The following is a 14,327-nucleotide window of genomic DNA, read 5'->3' as shown; positions in this document are numbered from 1 at the left end:
ACACTTGATGTACTTCCGGCGTTGTGTATAGGTTGGACTCGTGCGATTTTCCAATCTTCCAAAAATTCACCCTGGTCCAGTGATAAATTAAGTATATGCGTTAAGCTTTGAATTACATTCGGGCATTGCAAGCATATTTTAATAATTTTATAGAAACATCATCAGGACCAGCGGCTTTTTTAACTGGAAAACGGTTGATTTCATTAACAATAAATTCATCTGTTACATCAGTGAGATCAAATGAGATGTCAGGGGGAACATAACCAACAGCCCTTTCATTATCAAACTGATTAATATCACCGCTATTTTCACAGATATCAAAGTTTGTTGGATTAAACAACATATCAACAGAATTTACAAAGTAATCATTGAATTGCTGAGCTATTTCTTCTGCATCAGACACTTCTTCACCATTTAACTCAAGCTTAATTTGATTGTCATTCTTCGATGATGAAATAAGCTTTAATGTTTTCCACATGACGTTCGGAGTACCACCATTTTCACTTAATAGTGCATTTATGTAATCATTTTTGGCTTCCTTGATTTTAGTGGAAATTTCATTCCTCAGAGATTTATACATGAGCCAGAAATGAGAGTTTTGTGGGCTGCTTGCTTTTTTAGACATCTTGTAGTACCAGTCACGCTTATTCATGGTGTCTATTAAGTCACCAGTCACCCACGGACATAACTTTGACCTAAGGCGCTTCCTCTTCAGGGGAGCGTGTTCATTGACAGCTGTCATATACAATTTATACCACCTTTTTATAGCGTTATTCGGATCGGTATCATCTACAATATCTAAAAAAGGTAAGTTTCGTAACATTTTGATAAAATTCTCGTGTGAAAATTGTCTGTAACATCTATACTTAATTACATTATCAAAATGTTTGGTCTCTACCTTCGTAGTACCAAAAACAGTAAAAATCAAATGATGGTCACTTATGTGTGTCTCAAAGACCCCAGTCACCTGGTGTTCTTCGGGGTTGGATGAGTACACGTGATCGATCAATGACTTAGAGTTGGGCGTTACGCGAGTTGGTACATCAATAAGCTGGTGTAGGAGATTAGTATTCATATAACTGACAAAAGACTGCGAGACTGTGAGTTGTGATTATCGGGAAGAAGATCACAGTTTAGATCACCAACTATTTTGATTTCTCCTTCGTTTTCGCTTATACAGTGACGCATGTCTGATAATGTTACAAAAAAAAATCATTGGATGAGTTAGGAGGTCGGTAGATTACACATACAAACACTGGATTTATTCGTTTTAATTTAACTTTAATCCAGATGACCTCCAAATCATTTCCACAATATCTATTTCACAGACATTTAAGCTTTTTCTTACATAAAGCGCGACTCCTCCCCCATGTCTTGATCGATCTTTACGTATTACAGTAAAATTGTCTATAAATAAATCCGTATCTGAAATTGTTGCATCACAATGAGTTTCACTAATAGCTACAACAGGGCTCGACACTAACTTTTTTTTTTTGGGTGGCCCGATGGGGCCACCAAAATCATCAATTTCAAATTTTTGGTGGCCTGAGAGAAAAATTTGGTGGCCCGAAAAAAACTCAATAAAAAACATTGAAAGTCCTTTTTTTAATGAGTCAAATATTTACGTTTTATCATAGTAAGAACAGTGGAAGCGATGGACATATCGATTCATAAATAAACCTCAACAAACTCGCAACATTCACTCTTAGGCACTCATTCAGTCCTTCTAATCCATCCTTTAAACAAATTTAACTGCTGAATGGTGAAGACTAAGTTATTCATTGCCAGGCACATGGGTTACAACATCTAAACATAAATAAATGACATCAGATTACATGTCAATAATTAAGAAGCTAAAAGAACATATTTCTATTTCTCAAAACACAAAAGACAAAATTAATACTTTTGCACACACTCACTGCATGCATTTATGCATTTCCGGCGCAAAAAGTTACGAACTTATTGACATACTTTTCAAAAAAATTTGGTGGCCGAGGCGGGCCACCAAATTGCCCTTTTTTGAAATTTGGTGGCCCGACTTTCATTTTTGGTGGCCCCGGGCCACCGGGCCACCGTTAGTGTCGAGCCCTGGCTACAATATCAAAAGGATCATTATCTAACGACAGACTCAACTCATCTATTTTATTCGGAAGAGAGTTTATGTTAACATGACATATTTTTAACCCAGAATAACAAACGTTGGGAATTATACTATCAATGAGTTCGTGATAGCTGTTTTTGTTCTCCACAGATTCTCTTTCATTACGTTGTATCTCTTCTACGTTTTCTTCATTCGCGACATAATTCAGTGATTCTGCTGAGCTAACAGTGTTTTCGCGGTCTGCAGGCAGTCCATCCAATCTCGCGGAAAAACCCTGCCCTTCGGTACGTTCAGAGTCTTCTTCCTGCGATGCCAGTCTTGCCGTCTGCGAAAAGGCGATGCATTGTCGCTGATTGTCGTCCTGATGTGCTTGCTGGACATGGTTTTGCGCGAAGACTTTTATCCCGTGTGCGTTTAGATGTACGCCATCTACGGCGATTTGGGTATTGGTATCTATGCAGTCGTTGTCATTGATGTTCCATGCGTTTACGCGATGGGTCTTCCAGGAAATTGTCTGAGGGGCCTGTCTACGATTAATTATCGTCGAGATTGTGATTGTCTTGAGCTCTGCAAAAGACTTTTGCATGTAGTCGCAGAGTGATGCCAATTTGGCGACGATTTCGTTCGGCTCGTAATCGGCCAAGTTATTGGTGCCAAGATGGAAAATGATTTCCGATACGTTGTGTTTTCCAGCTAGATCTTTGGCTATGTCAAAGGCATCATCAATTCTAGCACCGGGAAAAGATTTGCACGATACCACTTTTCTTCGTGATAGCTTTTTGGATCTATGTATTTGACCATTGAATCTCCAACTAGCAAGATATCTGCCTTGAAGTCGCTGTCTGGTTGACTAGATGCGTCATTGTAGACAAAATCATTCGTTTCTGTTTGGCATGCCTGGGTGGTATTGTTTGATGGATTGAAAAACATTAATTTGATTTCGTCATCCGTCTGAGTCCCGAGGGTGTTGTTTGACGTAATAGAATTCACTGGCTTGTTTTCCGTATCTGTATGGGGTGCCTGAACACTCAAGCGGGGATCATCAATAGGATTCGATTCCGAAGTAGAAGAAGAAGCCGTGAACACTTGTTTGCATATATCAATGTGTAGATAAGGCAAAATGTCCCTCAGTAGATTTGTTAGATATTCGACACTATCTGTGTTGGTTTCCTTGCCGAGAAGTTCAGATGTAGATTTCAGATAATTCGTTGCTTTTGTAAGGCTATACTTTTGTCACATATTTAGGTAGTTTGTATCGAAAGTTACTTTCTCCAGGAGTTCCGTGACAAGTGTTCGTTTTAAGCTGCGTCATTATTCATCTTGCACATTGATACTAACAGATACTAGATGGAAAGATTCCATGAATTCCCATTATATCATTATATTATTTGTATACATATGTAATTATATCAAATCACATACTAATTACAACTACATACACGTATACAAACCGTTGTACTTTCTTACGTAATACATCACCGGTTTGACAGAAATGATACACAAGTTGCATCTACAGAACGACATGCATCAACAAAGAAGTAGTATAAAAAGAATAAAGAAATCAATCCCTTGATAAAACTCACGCTGTGAATCAGCCGATTCGTCGTAACTCTCGTGAAAATATAAGTTTGGAAGTGAAAAACATGTCCGGCCGCGCCGAAGCTGCGTCGTCGAGGTCGGTCTATCGTACCCAGCAGATGTTATTTGTACGGAGGCCACGGAATACAGCGACCCCAAATGGCCAAACGGTGGACGGACCATCACGAAGGACATGGGGTCGACGATGAGGAAGTCGAGGTCGCTCGAAGGTGGAAAGACTTCAGTGCTCACGTGACTACTGTAGTTATCAGGGTTCGGAAGTGGGTCTACCTCCAGTGCCTGTGCAGCTGCAGTCTGCTGGTTTGGACGAGAAAAAAAAAATCATTTATTATATAGGCCTAATTAGCTATATCAGTTGCCCGTCTCTCTGACTATTCAGTGTCAAGTTATTTCGCCTGACTATAGTATGTCATGGTCAATGATAAGATTCAAATTCAAATTCAAATTTATGTCCGTTTTGATAATAAGAATAACGTAATATACATCTCACTTTCTTCAGTGATAAAAATCGTATGAACAAAACAATGTGAATTTAACAGAGTAAACAATGCTTGATGTAAGCCTACAGTAAAGATACATACATTACAATGCCTGACGTAAAATGAAATAAAGTGAAATATCAATGTGCACTTTGCAAAAAACGGAAGGACTCACTGAAAAGAATGCTTGTAAAGTGTGGGCCCCTCGTCAAGGAAGAAAAAAACAAAAATATTGGTTTAAAATCGGCATCAAAACAACAACAAAAAAGTTTAGGAAAAAAAACAACAGGACAGATTGCTAGTTGTTGCACTTTAATACTTTGTATCCATCCGACTTAGACTGCGTTTATCAACTCCTTTTCTCGGCAGAAACAGGTTATCCAAACAGCTTTCAAGGAATTTTTACGAGTTGATAAACGCAAAGCTGTTTTGAAAGCCCTTTAGGAAAGCCTTTTACGAAAGGGTGCGTTTATCAACTCTCCTTTCTCGGCAGAAAACAGGTTATCCAAACAACTTTCAACGAATTTTCACGAGTTGATAAACGCAAAGCTGTTTTGAAAGCCCTTTAGGAAAGCCTTTTCGAAAGCCCCAAATTTGTGACGATCCAAACAGGTTTCCTAAACAGGTTATCAGAAACATGTTTGTAAAAGCCTTTCGAAGTTGATAAACGCAAAGCTGTTTTGAAAGCCCTTTAGGTCGCCCTACTGCGGTTACGCAACCATTTTCCGGTTTCTGAAAAGACGCGCGCCACGTAAAGTGCACACGAGTACGTGCAGGCCTACACAGGTGTATACATACAGCTGTGTATAATGCACGCATATGCTTGGAACAAGGAGGTGTTTCTCTCACCAACAAGGTATGAGAAATAGAGTAACAACAGTCTCATTCCCTTTGATCCCATGTCTCATGCCGCTACTCAGAAATATGAAGTATGTGCAAAACTGGAGCTGCCTCACAGATAGGGAGACAATCAATTGATTCATGTGCCATTGTATCATGACTCGTCACTCTCAAAGGAAGATATGTCTTAATGATGGTAATTGCTTTTCGCCGTCCCTTCTTAGAAAACAAGCGACACAATAGTACAGGCAGTCAGGGCTTTGGAAAGGGCACTCGAAAGGGCTATGGAAAGGGCTTTCGAAAGGGGCTATCGAAAGGGCTATCGAAAGCCGTTTAAACAGGGGAAAGTTGATAAACGCAACCGACGAAAACAAGCGGCACATTAATAGTACAGGGAGTGGACAGGACTTTCGAAAGGGCTATGGAAAGGGTTTCCGAAAGGGCTATGGAAAGGGCTATCGAAAGGGCTATGGAAAGGGTTTTCGAAAGTCATTTATACAGGGGAAAGTTGATAAACGCAGCCTTAATGTAGGCCTATGTCCAGATTTGTATTATCGGAAAACCCCTTTGCATGGCTTTTTATAAAGGAATTGATAAATAAACAGATACTATAGATGGAAAGATTCCATGAATTCCCATTATATCATTGTATTATGATTATACCCAGGATGGAAATTTAGGTATCCCCAAAGTTTTATCAGCATGTACTAAATCATATTCATTTCCCGTGGTTGGTTGTGAAAACAAATTGGATGCTTTGTTTTAGTTCTAGGGCATATAAACGTGAGAGTGAATTATCTAATACAAAACAGGAGAGTCACGCACAATTTTAGAATCGAAATTCATATTCTTGTTTACAGCGTTCTATTGCAAATGTTTATATTTCGAACAAACTCGCATAAGACTATGAAATCATGCATTTTACAATTAAAAATGCAAATGTCATGGTGCTGCAATTGCTGGAAAGGAAGGCTATATATGTTACGGAGCGATTTAAAGAAGATATAAAGGAAAATTCCACATTTCATTTTTTCATTTTTCTACCATAAAATCAAGGAAAAATACCCAACATTCAATATGTCAGTAATTCTATTATGTCCATAACCCGCAGGGAAAATGTATTCATAAAAAGTGACGTTTTGTGGAATTCTCTTCCTATATTCTCTGATTATTGTTCCACTATGACATCACGAACGCTTGTAACCTCTTTATCCAGCGATGGCGGCACCAAAGTTTTCTTAAAAATCATAACTTTTACTATCCTTACATCGCTGTACAGCATCATCTTAAATGGATTGTCCGATTTTTTCTCAAATTTCCATGGGATCAAAGCGATTAAAAAAAAAAAGGAATTCTTCAATATTCACCGAAACCCCATAACAAAATGTATTATAAAAATTTTGGGTAAATAAAATTCTCCTTTAACGATCTGCTCCATTACCTTTGAATGCTTTCTCTTGAACGGAGGCCAGTGTCCATCACTTTTTGACACCAATTTTAGCGCTTTCCAGACGTTGTCCTCTGTGTTTGCAATGCTCCCCTGGTATTCTGAAGGCGCACAACCCATCTCCTCTGTGTCTAACTTTAGTTAATTTCGTATAACGTATGGGCCCTAGTACAAATTCGACGGTATTGCCGGAGAATGTCGATCTGGCCGGAAACTTAGGAAATTGACTTCGGTAGAGTTGTATATTTCTGGACCATATCGCCGAAATCCTATCAAGACTGGAAAATTCAAACCCATTTTTAATAAGCTAAATACAAATCATAGCAATGCCTCGTACATCTGAAAGGATGGGACTCATACTGGATGACGTTTCTTGTCAAGGCCAGCGTTACCACAACGCAACGTCCCACTAGCATCGACACGCGTATGACGTAATAATGCGCTGCTCGCGCGCACCCACTATCAATCATTTGCCTGCATGGTGTAACCACGCCCACGATTATCAAGTGTTCATCCCAAACCACGTAACGGGAGTCACGCTTCGTGAAGTCACTTTGCCGAGTTACAATGCCGAGCTTTGGCGAGTTGTGGCGAGTTGCATCAAATGGGCACTCGCGATAACTCGCGTAAAGCTCTTCATGTAACTCGGGATAACTCGCGACAACTCGCGTAACTCGTAGTGAATCTGCAAAACTCCCTGTGAACTCGCGAGTGGTTCAAAAATTTTTGAACATGTTGAAAATTTTCCCCATTATAACTCGAAGTAACTCGTGCCGATATTTTTTAAACTCGTAATATACTCGTACTACTCGTAACAAACTCTCAATACTCGGACGAAGCTCGCGATGAACTCTTCGTAACTCGATTGCCACCTTCAAGTATATACGCGAGTTCTGCTCGAGTTTTGAAGAGTGCAATACGAGCACTACGACCCTATTACCAGTATGTGGAAGGGGGAGTTGCCCTCGAGCTAAGCGCGAGCTTAGATCGAGCTCTGCGACTTACAACGAGTATTGTATTAGCTTATTGATGGTGCATTGCACTGAAATGGAATTATTCACATTTTCCCAGCGTTTTCATTACAAGAGACATTCATTCAACCCTACACGCACGTGACCGTGCTCAAATAGGCCATTGCCATTACATTTCTAGAACTACGTAAAGATTAAAAACATGCCTCGGCTCAAGAAATCTAAGAAAAAAAAGCGGAGAAGGAAATGGAGATCAATCAAGCAATGGTAGAAGTAGAGGTAGAAGAGCAGGAAGAGACAACAGAAACAGAAGAGATCACCCGTGATGACAGAGGCAGTCAGAAGACCAAGCCTCTGAACAATTAGACCCAAAAGACCAGAGTCCTATGTCATACTCTCTAAAAAAATCGAGTGAAAATATTCACTCTCGAAGGAGTGAATACAAAAAAGAGTGAATGTAGACTGAAATTGGAGTGAATTTTGAGTAAAAATGTTCATTTTCAATAAGAGTGACCTTAGGGAACACTCCAAAATCTTCGAGTGATCCCTGAGGTCACTCCAAAACGAGTGAAAATGAATATTTGTGGTTGTGATAGGGTTTTAGGGTCAGTTTGACATGAAGATTAGGGTTAGGATTATGTTTGGGGGTAGAATTTATGTTAGGCTTAGTGTGCAGATATTTCATGGGAGCAACTGTCACAGGAGCAAATGTCATGGAACCATCCTGAGAACATCCCTTCGACTCGATACTCAAATCCCAGTTTCGCTGTTCGATATTAGTTATAATTATGACGTTTTGATATACCACCTACCTGGTCGAAAGTGGTATGATTATAAAAAATCAGCCTACTCATATCAATCATAATGATATCAATCTTACAATTAATCTTTATGAAACCGCCCCTGGTTTGTTATTTTCTTGATATAGACGTGGGCATGAAAGGTTGCATTTTTAAACGAAGACAGAGACAAATATAGATCAACTTCATCGCCGACTGTATATCCATTAAACACGGCCAATGTTAATGCAAAGCACACGCAGCGTAATAAATAGACTTTACCTTCATTTTGAAGGATTATCTAAATATTTCAAATATTCTTCACAACAAAAATATGTACATCACACAATTTTGGTGTCCACATACCTAGTCACACACACTGATATTTGAGGAAGTGTATTTCTTCTTCCTATATATTGTATTTTATTCCCCAGAAGTTTTCTCCTAATGGTATTTTATACAGTGTATCCCACAAGCATGATGGAATTCTGTGTACCCTATGAAAAAAACAACAAACGAATTTATGTGTGAAAGTACACACATAAACAGAACACACACACATACATTTGAGGAACAAACTAAAAGAGCAGACACTTCCACTGAACATGCAAACTGTAAAGGTGCATAACATCATCAGCATACACATTTTCATAATTGAAAAAAAAACCCCAACAAAAACACATTAGTCCTTCTGGCGATTACTTTCAATAATCTCTGCATTTTATTGTGTTCTTTCACAATATGTACATATCAGCAGGCTTGAACATGACAATACTGAATTGTCTAGCCACACAAACTCTGGAGTAACACCCTCGTCATACAAAAACAATTTTTTTTATTTTCAGTCTTCCAAATCTAGTCTTCTTGATGCAAAATATAAACAATGGGATGAGAGAGCAAGAGATGAGCATTATTGTACACTGCACATACATTATACACACAATAGTTCACTGCCACATGTTTATCATCTACATGAGTAATACTTGTATGATCCACAAATGATCTAAAACAAAACAACAGCATACAAACGGCTGATACAAAGGGGAAGGCAGCACATGTTAAAAGCAGCTGTTGTGTTGCCACGACGATTACAGTGTACAATTGTACGTGCCAATAATACAATTATTGTGTGTGCTTGTGTGTGTTAGTCCTGACACTTGTATACAAATGACATGCACCCCATTATGTCTCCAACAATAAATATGTGAACCCTCAGTGTTATGCTACAAGTTAACAACCTGTATTCAGAATTGAAGACAATCATAAGGCTGGTGATACACACTGTTGAGAGCATGTAAACTTCTCCTGAATATATGCAATATACATAAAAATGTTGATTTTATGAGTCATAACACTGCAGGAACCATATAATTCTCCAATGATTCTCGGTATCGCCAATACCTAGGTGCTGTGTGCACGCAGAGCAGCGTTTCAGATACATTATGTGATAGCTCAGGGGACTAAAACTTGCCCTGGTTTCGGCTGCACGTGCACTCAGATCACGCTCTGTCTTTATCCAGGGGGGTATTTCTTGTTGAAGATTTCTTCGCTTTCCATCATGAAACCAGCACATTGAAGCCTTGCAGTAGGTAGTGAACCATGATTCTAGTGACCGCAAATCAGTAACATTTAGAAACTTTCAACTCTTTTAAGCTAAATTACAGCCAAGAAAAAAAGGGGTAACAATGGAAAAGCAAACAAATAACTCCATTGAATGGTATGGGAACTGCGACTCATGCGAGACAACCGGAAGTGTGCAATGGCACCGAGGAATCCCATAGTGCGTCTGTGACAGGGCTCTTCGGTGTGCACAGAAGTTTTCTGCCCATTGGCAATACCAAGAATTTCAAACAATGTTTTATTGAAATGACCTTGGGTCATTCTCAAGGCATTGTGCTCTCTGCCCCCTCCACTACTCAGTATGTATAGAAGAGCATAGCGAAACACAATCTGTCTTTATCCAATATGTATACCACAAAGTGAGCCAAAATGTTGTCCAATCAACAATATGTTTTGCCCTTCTGCAGCATATCTCAGCTGTTCAAATCCAAATAAAGAATTATACTTCACTCATACATCTCTATGGGTGAATAAAAAACAAAGTTTTACAGATTTGTTTCTCATTCCCCTCAAAATTTAGTTGCCTGTATCAGCACTGAAGAATATTCATTCTACATTTGGTTTTTTATCACCCTCCAAATTTTGTTGCCTCTGTCAGCACTGAAAAATATTCATTTGGTGGAGTGAGCACTGGAACACTATGCCCCCTATCTACCCGAGCACACTTACTTCTTTCTTCCACAGATGGCAGCACTACAGTATGTGCTAAATTGTAACTTGATTTCAGGTTACTGTGGGAATGCTTGCTGCTATACATTCACCCCAAATGTTGTAAAACACCTACACTGCCACAGGTGAAATACGAGTACATACAAATGATACAACCACTGGTAGCATGTGCACCCACTGCGGGAGAGACAAGTTTTTTGAGGCATGATCAGACTCAAACATTCAACATATCAACACACCAGTTATTTAATCAGTAAAAAAAAAAAAAAAGGATTGTTTTTGAAGGAAAATTTACTCCAAAAGAGGAAGCTGTTGCAAATCCATGGAAATCTTACCAAATCTGACCAGAAATAGTTGATTTGTGACTATCTGATCCTCACAATAACATCAAACATGGTGCCACGTGCATCTCTTTAGAGACAACCATCACAATGACATTCCTATTTCATCTCTGGAATATAATTCCTCAATATATATTCATTTAAAAAAATCATTTTATCTATTTTTTTTTCCTGGAAGGGGGGGGGGGATTACAACTAGTTATATTTTTCTTACATTTGTGGAAAGGAATTGGTTTGCAAGTCTTGGAAGATGTGTGGTAACATGTCTTCGGGATTCATTAAATATATTTAGAGCAGAGTCATTATGGGAATGTTTCTTTTCACAAAATGTAAATGCTGGTGACAGTAAACGAAAAAAAAAAAAAAAGGAAATAGAATGACGAATAAAACGCAAGACTTGTTGACATCAAGAAAGCTGGAGAGTGAATTTGAGATGCCAAGTGGGGCACTGCTCCAGTAAAATGACAGCATTCAACGTGTTTTCAGCATGTTTAACCCTCTGTGCGCTTTGAGTGCCGATTCATGGGACAGAAAATCCCACTGCACTGCACACACAGTGCAAAGTCCCTGGCACGGAAAGGGCCTATAGGCATGTATTTGTTCCTGTATACACAAAAAATCTGACAGATTACAATACTTCAGCATACACAAAGATGTGTAAACAGCATTCAGCCATTAAACAATCAAAAACTTCTAACATATTAGAAGAACACCACTGAGTAACATGTCAAATTGAGAAAGTACACGTATTTGTGTCACTCCCTGCCCCCACAACTTTTTGTAACAATGTAAAAGCAAAATGTACAGGGAAGAGATTACAATAGCTGATCCTAATCCTACTCTAAAACATTCAGAACTCTTTTGAGTGATTATGCCATCCGTAAATCAAAGAGTTGCAATCACACAGGAGGCACTTCTCACAATCTGAAATCAAACACGAATACTGATGCTTTTGAGTTGCTCACAAATAGAAACCAATTACAACATGGAAAACTTTGCTTCTATTAACACTATGGACACTATGTACAATACATACTTGATGGAACTTAGAACCAGCAAAGTTAACTCAATTTACACATAAAACTTTGTGAAACAAATGAGACAAAACTAAGATAAAGCATGACAAATCACATACAAATAAAAAACAAAATATCACTGGAGATCTGTAATCTCTCCATATTATCACTACAGTCACATATTGTGCTGCTCTTGTCTGGCATCAAATGCTGCTAAAAACAGCTTGCAAATTTAGCTTTCATTTCATAGTGATATTAACAAAGACATGGAACATTCATGTGGAGGTGACTTTCAGGCAAGAACCACATCAATTCTACAAATTCTGCCAGTCAAACAATTAAAACTGATATTTTGGTGATAGATTAAAAAAAAAAAATCATTGCTTCCATCAGTAACCCCACATACCCACATAAGCGCAAGCATTCTATCAGAGGACAACACACTTCCAAAACTCCACTACCTAAAATATATTTACACATTATACATAACACATACTAGTTGGTGTAGAAAAACAGACAAACGATTCAAAACCTAGACAATGAGCAAACTCACACACAATCATATGTTCTTTGCTGTTTATCCCACGACTTCAAAATGAGCACTTCCCTCCAATGCAACAAAACCTATCAGGTTTGGGGGGGGGGGGGGGATGGGATAATCCTATACACAATGCCACACATTCTGAGTACAAGTCATTTGGATGACACCTTCACCCCCCCCCCCCCCCCCCCCCCCCCCCACCACCCCCAAACCTTGTAAACAGCCATGCAGTATTCTCAGGGCTGAAAAGGCTTCTTCTTTTTTTTTTGGTGCAGAAGCAGGATTTTTCACCATTCCTTCAATAGACATGTGTCGTAATACAAGTTTGAAAAAAAAAGTGTTTTCCATAAAACCACAGTATTTTTTGGCAAAAACTGTACAAATTACTGAAAAAAAGGAAACGAAATGACCAGAAATCATTCAGTTCATCACGGAAGACAACTGCCACTCCATTCTTGTGACGCACTTATTTACCCACATGCAGCTCAAAACTATATAGCCATACATATCAGTTGCTCCTTCAATCTTTTTTTCCTATTTTTTTTTTTGTTATTGCCTTCTTACATTTTCATGATTGCTTTGACTGTTTGTGTGTATTTTTATATTTCACAAGTCCCTTTTGTTCATCAACATAAGAATGTTCTTATCAAAGTTGCTTGTTGCTGGCTTCATGTCAATCACTGCTCAAATTGCTCCTGTCCACACTGGCACCATAGCCACACTAAAAACAAACAGACAGATAGACAAACAAACAAACTGAAACAAACAAACAAACTTCTCGAAACACACTTGAGCAACTACGGAGTCAGCGGAGAAAGATGGCAAACCACTGTCAGATTCATTCATGTCCTCACTCGCATACAATTGTACACAATCGAAAACCTTCCTTATGCAAAGGTCTAGAGGGATACATAATACAGCTGTACAACATATTAGTTCACATAAAATATGCACACAAAATGAATAAATACATACATATGGCCCGTCATTACTATTCTGCATGATACACTCAGTGGTAATGTAATCATGCCTAACATAAGAAAACACGTCGCATGATTTCAGTCTTGGTCAGTCACTATCACCTCTCGAAAACACTTGTATCATTTCATGGTCTCATACAAACCACTGGGCATGAGCACTTTGTCGAAACAGAACTTATAATGCATTATGACCACAAATTGTGCAACAGAATAGATAGATGCATCTCCATGGTAAGATCTACCCCTTTTATGCAGCGTATTTCTTTCTATAAAGAGTTCATAGGCCCACCTTTAGAAAGCCCCTTCTTCCTTTTTGCAAATAAATCACAGATGGTCCAGAATCATGAATATAGTGTAAATGCATGCCTGGGAGTATGCCGGACTGACTAAAACTTTGCCAATGTGTACCATCAATACTTCCTAATCTGTAGAATGTACATAGATCTATCAGACAATTCACCTCACTGCACATTTCTGACAACCCCTTTCTGCAAAAGTGCAGTTATTGGCTACTAGATTTGAACTAAACAGATGTCTCCCTAACTGGAGTCCAGCTTGTTTTACAATTACAAAAGTTTGGTGACATATTTTCTTAATTTCATTTTTCTTCAAAATTGTGATAGTGGCCAAAGAAGCCAAAACTGTATCAATTCAAATCAATCTTGACTGCCTACCACTTTAACAATCTTTCCAAAGATTTTGGGTCCCTTTCACACTACCCCCCCCCCCCCCCCCCAAAGCAGAAAACTTGAATACCACAGAGCATTTCCTAACAAAAAGCTAAACTTCTGAATAGTCAAGACATCACTTAACACACAGTTTTTGAACATGTCGATTCCATAGCAGCCTCAATTAACCTGACAGGCTGCTTTGATTAGGACACACAATTTTTGTAACCAGCATGGACTAGGCAATATGTGATGGTACACAGACAAGACGTTTTC

Source organism: Diadema antillarum, unplaced genomic scaffold (genome assembly GCF_040938485.1).
Source record: "Diadema antillarum isolate AM-2024a unplaced genomic scaffold, OU_Dant_1.0 seq00000382_RagTag, whole genome shotgun sequence".
NCBI classification, from domain to species: Eukaryota; Metazoa; Echinodermata; class Echinoidea; order Diadematoida; family Diadematidae; genus Diadema; species Diadema antillarum.
The sequence above is the reverse complement of the archived record's forward strand: the minus strand, read 5'-3'. Positions refer to the sequence as shown.